Genomic DNA, 17,073 nt, shown 5'->3' with positions numbered 1-17,073 from the left:
TCAGCTTGGCACAGAAAGGAGCAGACTATACAATCCTGAGCATCAAAAAACTTGAGAGATTACCATTGACAATGTCAGAAAGTCCTGTCATTGAATGGATAATACACGGAATTATCACTATTCCGATAACAACTTTCCGATTTAAAAAGTGCCTTGAATACATACCTACTGGCCAGTATGAACGATTAGGTAAAGGTTATGTTAAATCAGCATGGAAATTACCATACACACATTCATGCTATAGTGACAGCGAAAAAAATGTATTTCTTAGTGGTGAAAATTGTAAACGTTCACTAAGCGGTATACTTTTGAGCCAGGGTATTAATTTACACGGAGCCTGTGAAGGTAATACTAACAACCTTTCATGCCACCAGCTTGTCACACCTGCAACGCAGATAGAGCCCTTCTTTATGCAACTCGCGAATGGGAGTTACATTCTAAGAACGGATCACAGATGTTGTGGCCTCGTCTGCATTTCTCTTCTATACGAATTGATACTTTAAGCAAAATGAAGTCTGTGCTTTTGCAGACAACAGTGCCCATCACGTCATCAAAAGAGACGTATGATCTCCTAGTTGCAAGGACAGCTACGGAGGTTCATGACCTTTTATCAACAAATTGCCCCGTGCATTTCGTAGAAATGTTAAGCCAACTCCTTAACATGTCTAGTGCCACAGGCATCCCAGGCATATTTAAGACGATTTTTACGGGACTGCTAACACCTTTTCAAGCAATTCTGGGAATCGTTCCAAATTTTGTCCATTCTGTTTTTGGCGGCTGTGATCGTGGGTGGACAGCGGACTGGAAAATCAGGCGAGGAGGCCGGATATAGTGAGCGATAGTGTTTTATTAAGTCTATACACAGTGGGCTGCGGTGACCAAGAAAGGGGTCGGGTCCAATGCTTGGGCCGGCGGCGTGTCTTCTCCTCTGTTCTTCCAAGGCTTCCGAGGGGTAGATGGGCGTCCTGGTCTTGCGGGTACCCGTCTCTGGGTGGTCGGAGAACACCTCGGAGGGCAATAAGAGAAGAAATGGGAGCCGTTAGTAATTTGGACTCGTGGTCCGATCCCGTCACCGATACCCGGGTCGTGTGAGGAAACGAAAGGGGAGTGAGGGAGGTACGGATGGAGGGAGGAACGGGCAAGAGTCGAGGATGGGAAAGTAAAAGAAGTGCACAGGGTGGTGGGGAGAGGGGTGCTCTTTATACAGTGCTAGGTGAATATCTATATACAAACTGCCTAGTGCCTAATGGTGACGTGCCTAGGATAGTGGGGAACAATTTACAGCGAGAGGGGATTCCTACTATATACACAGTGCACCTAATGTGCTCTTAAGTGGAGCTGGTACTCACGCGCTCCGCCGTAACTCTCGTCCGAGTTACGGCCGCTCTTCAGCCACCTCCGTGGGACTCCACCACTCTTCGGTCCACTCCTCGCTGTCGCCGTTCCCGTCTTCTCCGTCCGTCACCGCTCCAGCCGAAAGCTCCTGCCACGATCCTTCGACGCCGTCAGTCTCTCTCCTTCCGTCTTTTCTGTCTCCGGCCGGCTGTAGGGAGGCGGGACTTCCGGGGTCGTAAGATAGTCCTTCCGGTTCCTTGTTCCACTGGATTGGATCCTGCATGGGAGAGAGGGGCGGGATTTCGGTCGTCATGGACGCTGTTGTTGGGGACCCTTTGTGTCTACGCGGGCATGATGCGGGGCGAGGTGGCAACAGAGGTGAGGGGTCGGCTCGGGGTCGGGTGTCCCGAGGAGCGGGATCACATTCCCTTCCCCTAGCTGTCTTTCTTGTACCCGGTGAGGAAACAGGGTATCGAGACAGATAATCAGCATTACCTTGTTCTAAGCCCTTCCGATGTACTGTTGTGAAGTGGTAGGGTTGGAGGGACAAGAACCAACGAAGGACTCGATCATTGCGCCCTTTATTCTGAGCCATCCACTCGAGGGGAGCATGATCGGTATAGATGGTGAATTGTCTCCCTTCTAAGTAATACCGAAGGCTTTCCACGGCCCACTTGATGGCGAGTGCTTCCTTCTCTACCACGGCATAGTTTTTTTCACGTGGGAACAGTTTCCTACTCAGGAAGAGAATAGGTTTCTCATCTCCCTGAGGGTTTTTTTGTGATAGGACCGCCCCGAGGCCTTGTTCGGAGGCGTCCGTCTGTAGTATAAAGGGCAGGGTGTAGTCAGGGCTTACTAACACAGGATGGGAGGTCAGAGCGTTTTTCAGATCGGAAAACGCCTGTATCAAGACGGTTGTGGGCGTTTTAAGAAGGGTATCTGTTTTCACTGATTTTTTTAACAGGTCCGTGAGGGGCGCTGCTCTTTGGGAAAAGTTGGGTACGAAGCGTCTGTAGTACCCCAATAGCCCCAGGAAAGCACGGAGGTCTCTCTTGGTCTGAGGAAAAGGGAGGGATTGAATGGCTTCAATTTTACTCTCCTGTGGTCTTATTAACCCTTCACCCAGGAGATAGCCTAGATATTTAACGTTCTGGGCGGCTAGAGTGGTTTTCGCAGGGTTTATGGTGAAACCATAATTCCCCAGGGAGGTGATGACCTGTTGAAGGTGCTCTAGATGTTGGGTCCAGTGGTCACTGTAAATGACAATATCATCAAGATACGCGCCTGCGTATAGTGAATGAGGCCTTAAGATGGTATTCATGGCCCGTTGGAACGTGGCTGGGGCGCCATGAAGACCGAAAGGGAGGACTAGAAATTGATACAAGCCATCAGGGGTGGAGAAGGCCGTCTTTTTTCTGTCCTCTTCTCTGAGGGGGATTTGCCAATACCCCTTACAGAGGTCTAGCGTGGAGATATATTGTGCCTTCCCTATACGTTCGACCATTTCGTCAACGCGGGGCAATGGATAGGTATCGAAAGTGGATATTTTGTTGACCTCTCTGAAGTCTATACAGAAACGGACGGATCCGTCCGGTTTGGGTACCAGAACTATCGGGGAGTTCCACTCGCTGGTGGATGGTTCGATGATTCCCATCTTTAACATCTGTTCGGTCTCGTTTCGTATCACCTCTCTGCGAGCCTCAGGGATTCTATATGACCTTTGTCTGATTACCTTCCCGGGTACTGTTTGTATACTGTGTTCGGTGATGGTCGTGTGTCCCAGGGAAGAGGAAAACACATGTCGCAACGGAAAAAGGACTGTCTCTAGTTCCTGTCTCTGTTGTGACGTGATATCGCGGTCAATACAGAGGTTGAAGGAAAGGGGATCTGGGTAGTGTGCTCCTGATAAAACCGGACGAGGGCCTTCCCATTTTTTTAGAAGATTGACATGATATATTTGTGTCACCCCACGGTTATGATCAATGTCTATCTCGTAGGTGACCGGGGTCACCTGACGCAGGATGGGGTAAGGGCCCTGCCACTGTCCCAGGAGTTTTTGATCAGAGGAGGGTAGCATCAATAACACTAGATCGCCTGCTACGAAGGTTCTGGGTTTGGTGCCTTTATCATACTGTCCCTTTTGCTTGTTCTGGGCATTCTCGAGGTTCTGGCGTACTATGTCTCGGATGACTGCTAGGTGGGTTTTTAGATTTTCCATGTACTCTGGAAGAGGCCGAGTACGGTCTGGTTCGGCTTCCCATGCTTCTTGGGCCATATCCAGCAGGGTACGAGGGGGTCGCCCATATAACAACTCGTAGGGTGAGTATCCGGTGCTACTCTGGGTAGCGCAACGGATGGCAAACAGGGCCAGGGGTAGCATATCCTCCCACCGTTTGGCTTCCAACCCCAGCAGTTTCTTAAGGGTCTGTTTCAGGGTGGCATTGTACCTCTCGACGAGTCCGTCGGTCTGGGGGTGGTATGCAGAAGTACGGATTTGTTTGATTCCTAGGTGGGAGCAGACCTGTTTCATCAAGGCAGAGACAAAAGGGGTACCCTGATCGGTTAAGATTTCTCTGGGAAACCCTACCCGAGTAAAGACTGAAATGAGGGCCTTTGCAATGTTCTGTGTGGTGGGCTGTCGCAAGGGGAGAGCTTCAGGGAAGCGGGTTGCATAGTCCACAATGACCAGGGCGTAGCGACATCCGCTGCGGGAGGGTAACAGGGGTCCAATTATGTCCATCCCTACTCTACTGAAGGGGACATCAATCACGGGAAGGGGTTGTAGCGGTGCCCTAGGGGGTCTGTATCTACTATGTCTCTGGCATACTGGACATTCTTTACAAAACCTTTTGATGTGTTGGAAAATCCCATGCCAGTAGAATTTATCCAAGATTGTTTGACTAGTCTTTTCCTCTCCGAAGTGGCCTCCGAGAAGGTGACTATGGGCCAGGAAGAGTACCTTCTCCTGAAAGGGGCCGGGGACCAGGAGTTGGGGATTCTGTTGGTTCCCACCATTGCGATATAACAGCCCGTTTTTCTTGAAAAAGTAGGGACCTACGACAAGGGGATCCTCTTGTTCCACAGCCCTTCCCCAGGCTTCCTGTAATAGAGGGTCTTCCTGTTGGGCTGCCCTAAATTCTCGGTCCGTGTGCCAAGGATGGTCATCCGGGATCCCTGGATAGGCGCCTGTATATTCTCTTCTTTCCTTTCTTTTCTGTGCTTTGGATTTGATTGGTTTGCGTGCCTGTACAGGGGAGGACAGTCCATTCGGAAAGGGTGCTTCTTCCCACCAGTGGGTCAAGGATTCGGTGGTGTCTCGTAACAGTTCAGGTAATCCTGGATAATCGCTCCCCAGAATCGCCTGTTCCGGTAGGGTGGGGATCAATCCCACAGTGAGAGTGGTACCGGGATCCTTGTCATGTCGGACCTTTACCTGGGTGGTCGGATACGTCTTGGTATCCCCGTGAACACACTGAATGGCTACCGTGTTAGAAGTAGGTTTAATAGGGTGTGATAAAGCCTGAGGCCTGAGGACGCTCTGTCGACACCCGGTGTCTGTTAGGGCCATTAGGGTTTGTCCATCAAAACTCACTGGACATCGAAACGGAGGGGGGGTGGTCCCTGGTACGGAACACACATAGTTACGTGCCAGACCAACTTCCATCGGCTCTTCTTTGTGAGGACATGCTCTGGCGATGTGACCAAATCCGCCACAGCTGTAGCATTGTGGTCCAGGATTGACAGGACGTGGCACCATTGGAGCGGGGAACACAAGTGGTGGGTCAGGCCTTCTGGGAACAGAGGGACGAGGAGGTCGAGGACCGGTAGGAGGGTGTGATCTGTGGGAGTGATCTTCTCTTCCCCTCTGAACTTCCTGGGCCCGGCTATAGGCGCTTGCAATTTCGATTGCCGTGTCCAAGGTCAGATGGGCATGCTGGCGCACCCATCTTTGGGTGTTTGGGAGCAGGGATGATAGAAATTGTTCCAGGTATATCTTTTCTAGAATGTTCTCTTTAGTGGAGGTATCTGGTTTTAGCCAGCGATTGGCTAAGTCTTTTATACGGAAGGAGAGGGCTCGAGGGGTCTCTTGGGGACCTTCCTTTACCTGTCGTAGTCGTACTCGGTACGTTTCCTCGTCAATACCCAGCCGTTCAAGGATGCACTTCTTAACGTCTGCATATGGTGTGTTGCCCTGAATGTTCGCTTGTTGGTAGGCGGCCTGTAGATCCCCTGTTAGCAGAGGTCCGAGATAATGAGCCCATCGATCGGCAGGCCAGGTGGCCGCCTGTGCTAACCTTTCAAAGTTAGTAAAAAAGAAGTCAGGGTCCTCCCCCGGCACATACTTCTGAAGAACCACCGACGGGAGGGAGGACATCGGTCTCGGTTGACCTAAAACGTCGGTCAATTTCCCCATGGCTTCTACATGGGTGGTGCCCTGTCCCTTTAAGACATCATGGAGTTGTCCACGGTCATCCTCCGCTGTTTTCAGGAACTGCTCCATGAGTTTGCCCAGCTGTTCCTGGGACTCCGCCATCCTCTTCATCACGGCCTCCATACCTCCAGTTAATCCCACTTCTGACACCAGATGTGATCGTGGGTGGACAGCGGACTGGAAAATCAGGCGAGGAGGCCGGATATAGTGAGCGATAGTGTTTTATTAAGTCTATACACAGTGGGCTGCGGTGACCAAGAAAGGGGTCGGGTCCAATGCTGGGGCCGGCGGCGTGTCTTCTCCTCTGTTCTTCCAAGGATTCCGAGGGGTAGATGGGCGTCCTGGTCTTGCGGGTACCCGTCTCTGGGTGGTCGGAGAACACCTCGGAGGGCAATAAGAGAAGAAATGGGAGCCGTTAGTAATTTGGACTCGTGGTCCGATCCCGTCACCGATACCCGGGTCGTGTGAGGAAACGAAAGGGGAGTGAGGGAGGTACGGATGGAGGGAGGAACGGGTAAGAGTCGAGGATGGGAAAGTAAAAGAAGTGCACAGGGTGGTGGGGAGAGGGGTGCTCTTTATACAGTGCTAGGTGAATATCTATATACAAACTGCCTAGTGCCTAATGGTGACGTGCCTAGGATAGTGGGGAACAATTTACAGCGAGAGGGGATTCCTACTATATACACAGTGCACCTAATGTGCTCTTAAGTGGAGCTGGTACTCACGCGCTCCGCCGTAACTCTCGTCCGAGTTACGTCCGCTCTTCAGCCACCTCCGTGGGACTCCACCAATCTTCGGTCCACTCCTCGCTGTCGCCGTTCCCGTCTTCTCCGTCCGTCACCGCTCCAGCCGAAAGCTCCTGCCACGATCTTTCGACGCCGTCAGTCTCTCTCCTTCCGTCTTTTCTGTCTCCGGCCGGCTGTAGGGAGGCGGGACTTCCGGGGTCGTAAGATAGTCCTTCCGGTTCCTCGTTCCACTGGATTGGATCCTGCATGGGAGAGAGGGGCGGGATTTCGGTCGTCATGGACGCTGTTGTTGGGGACCCTTTGTGTCTACGCGGGCATGATGCGGGGCGAGGTGGCAACAGAGGTGAGGGGTCGGCTCGGGGTCGGGTGTCCCGAGGAGCGGGATCACAGCGGCATACCCCTATTTTTGGGACTTGTAGCAGGGATTTTATTTTTGACCCTCCTGTCTATTGTTCACACGACCCTAGAGATTGACTCTTGATCTGAGGAGCAAAGTTGTCATGTTGCACGGTTGTTGGAAAACTGAATCCCTTCTTGTCTGTACCAGGGAAGCTGATCACTTCCTATTCAGTCAAGAAAGTTTCCAGTGACCTCTGAGCTAGTTGGTAACAAACCCAATTAAGTTTAGCATAGTCAGTGGAGGCCTGGAAGATCCGCACTTCTACGTCGATACTACTGTTTATGTTATTCCAATGCGCAGGGCCTACTGGGAAAATAGGAACTACACTACAAGTCCGCCTCCCCCCGTTCAGATCAGAAGCCACCAAAGTAATCTGCGGCGTACCACAAGGATCATCACTCAGCCCCACGCTGTTCAACATCTACATGAGCCCCCTTGCGGCCATCGCACGCCAACACAACCTCAACATCATCTCCTACGCCGACGACACCCAGCTGATCCTCTCAATCACCAACGACCCCGCCACCGCCAGAACCAACCTACACGAAGGGATGAAAGACGTAGCCGAGTGGATGATGGACAGCCGCCTGAAACTGAACTCAGATAAGACGGAAGTCCTCATCCTGGGATCATCACCATCTGCCTAGGACGACTTACTGGTGGCCCCCTGCCCTGGGCAGCGCTCCCAAACCAACGGACCACGCACGCAACCTGGGCTTCATACTGGACTCCTCCCTCTCCATGACCAGACAAGTCAACGCCGTCTCCTCGTCATGCTTCAACATCCTACGCATGCTACGGAAGATCTTCCGTTGGATCCCCACCGAAACCAGGAAGACGGTCACCCAGGCCCTCGTCACCAGCTGTCTGGACTACGGCAACTCCCTCTACGCCGGAACCACTGCAAAACTCCAGAAAAGACTCCAGCGGATTCAGAACGCCTCAGCACGACTCATTCTGGACATCCCCCGACACAGCCACATCTCCGCACACCTAAGAAACCTGCACTGGCTCCCCGTCAACAAGAGAATCACGTTCCGACTCCTCACCCACGCACACAAAGCTCTCCACGACCAAGGCCCAAGATACCTCAACGACCGCCTCAACTTCTACACTCCCACCCGCCAGCTCCGATCGACCAGCCAAGCCCTTGCCGCCGTCCCCCGTATCCGAAGAGCCACCACGGGAGGAAGATCCTTCTCCTACCTGGCCGCCAAGACGTGGAACTCCCTCCCCACCCACCTCCGCCTGACCCAAGACCACCTCGCCTTCAGGAAGCAACTCAAGACCTGGCTGTTCGAGCAGTAGCGGATCCCCCCCCCCCCCCCCCAAGTGCCTTGAGACCCTCCGGGTGAGTAGCGTGCTATACAAATGCCTTGATTGATTGATTGATTGAAACTTCACTCTCATGTCCCTCCCCATGACAACTTTTGAAAAATGGCTGGTATGTAAAAAAGACGATCTCAAATTCATATCTGAACTTTACGCTATGATCATTGCACGCCCTAAGAAACAACGCACAAAAGCACAGGTCCGGTGGGAGACTGAAATAGGGAGGCCCTTAGCGCAAAAAGAATGGGAACACGTCTTTTATTGGGCGCATCACACTGCTTCCAACTCAGCAGGTGCGGAGTCTGCCTATAAAGTAGTCACTTACTGGTACTATACCCCAGAGCGCATCTAGTCGTGGGGTAGAACTAAGTCAGACCTCTGCTAGCGGTGGTGTGGTCTTACTGGCACGTAGGTCCATTTGCTGTGGCATTGTCCGAAACTGGTGCGGTATTGGACATCAATACTAGATGACATTGATACTGCATTTCAGATTACTTTCCCACGAGCACCTGAGCACACGTTGCTAGGACTTCCCCATCCAGGGTCCTTCCCATTGAGATCACTGAGGGGTAAGCAGATAGCCCTACCACGTCTTGCAGCACGACAGGTTCTGCTAGCGCATTGGGGGTCCTCGTTAGCTCCAGACCATCGAGATTGGATTCTGCGGCTCTGGCACCTCTTAGCAATGAAACGCCTTTTCGCTCAGTGTAGATGGACAGGGCACGGAATATGTGAAAATATGGGCCCCATTCTTGCAACTCCTTACCAAAGACATGAGGGAAGTTATGTGCCCGAAATACCTGCAAATCCTACAAGTCATACCACTAAAACCACCTGGTGCTTCCGATAATTAATCTGATAGACACTAACTGAGGCTTGGCTGCTAGGTAGGGGTAGAAGTGATGGTCATTAACTGATGCAGAGGGGGGAGATGGGGGGGGGGGGTAGGATGGGGGGAGTTTGGGTTGTTTGTCTATTCTCTGTTCCTTTTGTTCTATAAAAGTGGTCTCTTAGCCAGTGCCTTATCATTGCGCTATGGATTGAAACTTACCGTGGGGTCGGCCCCTGGGATGTTGACCTAAATGCTGTGTAATGCTTTTAAGTTTATGCTCTGCCGGCGCCCTGATGTAGGCAGCTAAGCTGTGTATTAATGATCTTTCAACACGCAATAAAAAACGATTGATTCTAAACTGCTGCCTAACTGGTACTGGCCTCCGGTGCAATTGCACTGGGCAGGCCTGTTACTGCACCACACCTGTTTGCGTTGTGGGCAGGGGGTGATGCGACATGGTACACATCCTGTTGTTATCTCCTGTGCTTGACTCCTACTGGTTTGATGTATGAACCACCATTGGTAGCTCTTGACCAATCCGATTGCTACCCATGCCCCGGTTGGCCCTCCTGCCTCATATTGATGGTTGTGATGTCCCCAAAAAACGCTGGTTGGTGACAGGCCTGGCCACTGCCAAGCTCTTTATTTTATGCCACTGGATGAGTTGGTGCCTACTGGCTCCCCAAAGTGGTGGGATGCGAATTAATCTTATACAAGAGGAACAACCACATGGACGGCTACTCTCAGATTTGGGAGCCGTTCCTCCGACCGACGCTCATGCAGGTCCAACCGATGAGGTCTCCTCCGACTGTTACCTTTACATGCAGGGAGTGAGCCTAGAGCCCTTGGCCCAATACTTGACGGATTCGTAGCTCCTGTTTCTTGATGACCTAGCGGGCGATGCATAGGGATCCCTGTAGGAACACAAATGAATAAGTTACTTACCTTCAGTAAGTCCTTATCTGGTAGAGACAAGATCTAGCCGCAGATTCTTTATTTTTTAATTCTTGCCAGACTGGATCCAGAGGTTTTTTTTTACAGCAGTAACTCTGCGAGTCAGTAGAGGAGATCAAACAACTCCATAGCGACGTTGTACTCCGGATGTGATGTAAACAGAGTCCATATAAGTCCTCCCCTATTCGCTGACATTAGTTTGTTCTGTGTCTATTTTTTGCGCCAACAATACAGAGCCACTTATAGAAACTGCCTATGGAAACAGCGTACTAAAAAAAAGACATCTTTGAGTCAAACAAATAGGAAAGCCTAAAGAAAGGCATCAGAATGCCAAGGAAGGGACCTTGTAGGTAACAGGACCAGCAGTTCGCAGAGCGGGGAGGATGGGCGGATCTGCGACTAGATCCTGTCTCTACCAGATAAGGCATTACAGAAGGTAAGTAACTTATTCATCTGATAGAAACATTTAGTTGCAGATGCCTCATTAGATACCCAAGCAACTCCATCCCTGGAGAAGGGTCTGTGAACTGAACTCACCAAAAATCTCTGAATAGGCCTAGCCGGTCTGCAGTGAGATAAAGTGACCAGGCTGACCTAAGAATTATAGGTGAGGCAAAGAAGAAGCTCCACCAGAAGGACTGTGCGAAGCACATAGGGAGTTGAAGTCTGCAAGACCTTGAGAAACATGTGGACAACATTAACCACAGCAGAGGGATAAGAAAGTGTTGGAGAAAACACATCATAGAAACAATTATATTATGGACTAGGCTAAAGGACCAAGGACAACAGCCCATACCACTGAATTAGAGCTCTAGCTCCTTATCATGGAAACTAATATGTTAACTAACCCTACCCTGAGAGACACAGAGAAAAGGGAATCTCAGAGCTCAGCAATGATGGAAAGAGAGAGAGAGGGAGATCCCATCAATGTTCAACAAAAGCACTGCAAGACAAAGTTTGGTAGAGACGGTTCTCAGTAGGAGAAAAAACCTTTCTAGAGAAAAAAATAACCCTCCGGGGCTATGTAACGTAGAAGCCTAGAGGAAAAAAGAAATGCACAGGCAACAACTACGTTCAGGGCGAACTAGAGCACCAAGAAAGGTGTAGCTACTGAAGCAGATACATACGCCCTGTGGTAAATATAGATATATACACAAATGTATAAAGAGTACATCAAAAGTATTATCCTCCCCATCAGGGAAGCAAACCAAAGCCTCCTGCGGCACGTAGGGGAGACTGACCAGTATAGGAACAAGGGGCGCCCACATAATAGAGGTATCCATCAAAAGATAGTTATAAATCCAAACATACATTGGTAATAGACCAAAGTTACAACAGCAACAGAGTAAAAATTAAACTGGCATTAGCCCTGTGCTGGACAACCAGCAACAATACCAATAAGGGGAGTGGGCATCACCCATCCGAGAAAAAAATGGCTTCTCCCCATGAACTAACGCTATTGACTGAAGAGGCTACCATCAGGTGATTAAAAGGAAATCAAAAGAAAACAGCAGATGTGAAAATTCTGCTATGAATGAAATAAAGACCACCACCAGGGTCTATCAAAAGGTATGGTCAAAATAAAAGTCACCGCACTGAAGGCCGCAACAGATAACCAATTACCATCTAATAGACAGAGATATCAGGCTGCAAGACCTGACTGAAGCGTCTGATAAAAGATTGAGTTCATAGTCATGAGGAGATCAAGCCCCACGAAACAGAAAAGCCAAAAATGTTGGATGGCAGTGCATACAAGCACAGGTTGAAAAAGGTCTATAGCCAAGTATTCAAATTTCATAAATTCAGTATGATATTTCTTATGGTAAATTTCCAGTGTTTAAGTGAAAAAGTCACCCAACAAAACCACTTTAGAAACAGATTATTTCATTTATTTATTATTGAAATTAGTTTCAGAAATATATATATATATCTTTTTTTGGTAGTATTTTTGTTATTGATAAAAATACTTATTTATTCTTGTTTTTTTATAACAATTAATTATATCATTGATAGATCATGTACACTCATTTTTTTAAAAAGTTATAAACAAACAGTGAATGAAAAGAAACAAAGGTGTTAGCAATACGACAAGGTGAATCATGAGACAAAAGATGTTAGCAATACGGCAAGATGGATCACGACGCGCGTTTCGGCCAATAGCCTTCCTCAGGTGGCCGTGTATTGCTTTGGAGGCTATTTTAGGGGTCTTCAAATAGCCACACTTTACTAATAGTTGCGTTTTCTAGGTTTTCTGTCTTAGATTGTATACCTATGGTGTCACGGATCTGTCAGATTGTGGGAAACTAGCCATCCCGAAAGTGAATATTCAGATGGAACGCTGTTATATGTTGTATACACTTTCTAGGGTATCTCTTCTTGTGGATAACTTCTTTGTGCGGATAGTTTGTTAGTTGAGATAACTTTCTTTGGCATCAAAAAAATAGTTTGTTCGTGGAGATTGCTTTCTTTTATACCGGTGTTCTAGGCGGTCATGGTTCCAACGGACAAGAGGCTCGGTTCTGTCTATAGGGGTCCGTTTTAAAAGCGTTTTACTCTATTGCTGAATGACAGGAGCCTCTCGGATTTAGTACCGCATCTCTGCGAGTCCGACGTGATGTATGGTTGCTCGCTGGGAGCCCTGTGCTGGACAACCAGCAACAATACCAATAAGGGGAGTGGGCATCACCCATCCGAGAAAAAAATGGCTACTCCCCATGAACTAACGCTATTGACTGAAGAGGCTACCATCAGGTGATTAAAAGGAAATCAAAAGAAAACAGCAGATGTGAAAATTCTGCTATGAATGAAATAAAGACCACCACCAGGGTCTATCAAAAGGTATGGTCAAAATAAAAGTCACCGCACTGAAGGCCGCAACAGATAACCAATTACCATCTAATAGACAGAGATATCAGGCTGCAAGACCTGACTGAAGCGTCTGATAAAAGATTGAGTTCATAATCATGAGGAGATCAAGCCCCACGAAACAGAAAAGCCAAAAATGTTGGATGGCAGTGCATACAAGCACAACAAGGATTGAGGCCAGTAAGAAATGTCTCAACAAGAGACAAGATGTATAAAAAGCAAAACCTCAAATATACCACAACTAAAACAGGGGAAAACCTTACATCTTCCAAAGAAAATGAGAGAGAAAATTCCTTCAAGCAGAAGGAATTCACAAAATAAGGGGAAAGTAGTGTAACAGACTTCTAGGGGATAGAATCCTTATCACCACCTATGAGGAGGAGGAAGAAGAACATTCAGGAAAAGGATGCTAAGGGAGACCCCAGCCTCCTTGGAAACCAATCCTCAGAGATGGATCCATAATGTCTAAGGGACACATGTTCCAGAAGGAAAACTGATGATAAAAATTAGTCACAACACCAACAAAAGGGGTTAAATGGTGGCATCTTAAGACCGTAAGCAAATGCTGTGCCTGTGATCTGAATTAGTAAATAATGATACAAATAGGTAAAAAGGGAACAAGACATTCCAAGATGCGATGAGTAACAACATCCTCTCAAGGGATGAAGCAGGGTCGATGGCACTGGACCAAGGTAATCTTGCAGCAGTGGTGGAATATGAACCATTTCATTAGAGGGGCCTTTAATATCCAATGCACTGCTGACCTATAGCCTAACAAGGAACTTGGAAGATCAGAGGCAGGAAACCTTCTTGCCAATGCATAGCGAAAGCAGTACAAGAAGTGGCAAAGCACTAATAAAGGTCTTTGGCCAAAGGTAAAAATCGGCCAAGTATCCTGCCATTCGTTCCATAACCTCCTATATGAAAATAAAGGTACCATTTAAGGGAGAAATGCCCCATGGATATGAGCGATAACCCCTATGATGAAGCCAACATACTGGCTCCCTCAGAAAACCCTTGAGCAAACAGCCCCCCTAGAAAGCCAGCTGGTTCTCACCCACCCTGCAAGAGTCCAGCGCACCTGCAGATGGCTCGAGAAAAGATGGGGGAGGAACAATATCCTGGCAGACCACGTAGCCTTCAAAGTCACCGTCACCATACACCACCACCTCATCAGAACAACAAAGAAAACAGCTGAACAGGAACGCATCACTGCCAACGCACACTACAGCAAAGAACTCTTCACTGTGGTTAAAAAATTAGCTACACCCAGCATGCAGACAGCAGACATTCTTCCCTCGCAAGACCTCTGTGATAACCTTGTCACCTTCTTCCACCGCAAGATCGAGGAGATCTACGACAGCTTTTCAACCCAGGACCCACCCACCCCGCAACCACTGCACAACATAGCTACAAACCCTGCCCAACTGGACCACCCTCACCTCTAAAGACACCCTCAGGATCATGAAGAGCATTCACTCCAGAGACCCCTCAGATCCCTGCCCGCAACACATCTTCAACAGAGCCGGCACCTCCATCGCCCCCGAAGTCTGCCACACCATCAACTACTCAATCGAGTCTGCTATCTTCCCCGAAGACTGGAAACACGCAGAGATCAACCCCCTTCTGAAGAAACCATCTGCTGACCTAAAGGACCTCAAGAACTACAGACTCACCTCTCTGCTCCCCTTCCCTGGAAAAGTCATTGAGAAGGCCTCAACAGCCAACTATCCAAGTTCATCGAAACGAACCACATCCTGGACCTCTCCTAATCGGATTTCAGAAGCAACCACAGCATCAAGACCACCCCGCTCACCCCTACAGACTACATTTGCACCCTCCTAGACTGTGGCGAAACTGCAGCCCTCATCCTCCTGGACCTCTAGTCCACCATCGACACAGTCTCCTACCTCACCTTCTGAGCAAGACTCCATGACTCCAGCATCCATGGCAAAGCCCTAGAATGGATCTGCTCCTTTTTTTACTGGCCGATTACAGAGAGCTATACTTCCTCAGTGCTACTCAGAATCCACAGCGATCAGCTGCGGAGTTCCTCAGGCATTTACAATGAACCTCACCCTCTTCAACATCTACATGGCTTCATTTGCAGCCATTATGAGAAGCCACTGGGCCAACATAGTCGCCTACGCCAACAACATCCAGCTGATTCTCTCCCTCATAGACGAACCCATGGCTGCCAAGAGCAACTTCCACAATGGGATGAAGGCAGTCGTCACCAGGGTGAAGGAAGCCTTAAGCTCAACTCAGACAAGACAGAGGTCCTCATCCTGGGCTTCACCCCCTCAGCTTGGGACGACTCCTGGTGGCCCGCAGCTCTCAGAACCCCCCACACCCACGAACAACGCACAAAACATCTGCATCATGCTGGACTCCTCGCTCTCAATGAACCGCTTAATCAACGCTGTATCATCGTCCTGCTTCCACACGCTCCATCTGCTTCTGAAGATGTTCAAGTGGATCCCCACTGAGTCCAGGAAAACAGTCACCCATGCGCTCATCAGCACTAGACATGACTACGGCAACGCACTCTACAACAGCACCACCCAAAAACTCTTAAAGAAACTGCAGAACGCCTCCGCCAGACTGATCCCAAATGTCCCCCATCACAGCCACCTCACCCGTCACCTGAAAGACTGTCACTGGCTCCCGATCAACAAGAGAATCACCTTCAAGCTACTCACCCACGCCTACAAAGCTCTCAACAACAACGGACCTGCAACCACAACCTCTCCTTCTATACACCCTTCAGATATCTCCACTTTTTCCAACTGGCCCAGGCCACCATCCCATTGATCCGCAAGACTACGGCTGGAAGGAGATCCTTCCCCTACCTCGCTGCGAAGACCTAAAACTCCCTGCCTCTACATCGCAGGCAATCACCATTACTGCCTCATTTCAGGAAGGACCTCAAGACCTGGCTCTTTGACTGAACCGCAGATCTACCTACGCCTCCCCCACCACCACTCAGTGCCTTGAGACCCTTATGGGTGAGTAGTCATGCTTTACAATAAATCTGATTGATTGATTGATGTTTGTTGGGTGGGGTTTATATTGCACTGGTGCACTGCGGAATTTACAAGCACTTCGTGTGCAGAGACAGATAAACTATAAGGGATTCTAAGCACCAGAAGTAGATCCCAAACTGCCTATAAGGCATAAAGAAGATGGTCCCCGTAAAAAAGGGAACAAGGCAACAGCCCATCCGCATAACGCAAGCAAAATGCCTTCCATAGAATAAGTACTCTGGTAGAAAACCTAGCTTCAGAAAGAAGCCTTTATGAACAGGTGCACATATGGCTACAAAACAACATGTCCCAGATAACTGGAAACTTAACCTGTCGACAACAGTATAAAAAGAATAAAAGTACCTGCAGCAAGCAGAATCATGTCACCAGATGTCACCCTGGAACTGGAAAAAAAGGGGGGGACGGGGTTAAAAAGAAAAGCCAATGGACTCCGCCCTGTGAAGGACTCGTATGGGAATGAAAAAGGGAACTTCCTAAACAAAACTTGTACAAGAGTACTTGGAAAGCAGATGGCAGAGTTAAGAATCTGCTCCAACCCAACTCTCTCAAAATTGCTGCAGTCTGCATATGTTCTGAACAGACAGGTGCCATCAAAAGTCATATCAATCAAGGTGACCTGAACAGCCTCCAAAAACCCAGAGATGCGCAACCAGGAATGCAGACATAGTGCCACTGAAGAGGCCATAGCCCAACCTACAGAATCAGTTATATCCATACCACAGCAAATGATTAGTTTAGCCGCTTGTTGCCCATCCCGTACTAACTGAACAAGATCGTTCCGGGTCTCTTCCCAAAGGGAGGGCAGCTGGTGCTCCAATGAGTCCCACAATGCATGGGAGAAGCATCGGAGGACACAAGAAGCCTTTAGGGATCGCAGTGCAGAACTGGTGGAGGAAAAAATATGCCTGCCACAAGTGTCTAGTCTTCTGGCCTCTCTTTTTGGAGGGAAAGCAGGGGAAAAAAACAACATTTTGGGAGGCCAAAGCAGCCTGTACCACAAAATAATGAGTAGTTGGATTTCTGAGGAGACATGTCGGATCTCCAGTGGCCGGACGGTATATTTGAGAAATAGAGCGATCCACAGGGGTCCCTGTTTCAGGTTTAGCCCAAGCCCCCAACAGAATATCAAT

Source organism: Lissotriton vulgaris, chromosome 12, assembly GCF_964263255.1.
Source record: "Lissotriton vulgaris chromosome 12, aLisVul1.2, whole genome shotgun sequence".
NCBI lineage: Eukaryota > Metazoa > Chordata > Amphibia > Caudata > Salamandridae > Lissotriton > Lissotriton vulgaris.
Note: the sequence above shows the minus strand (reverse complement) of the source record.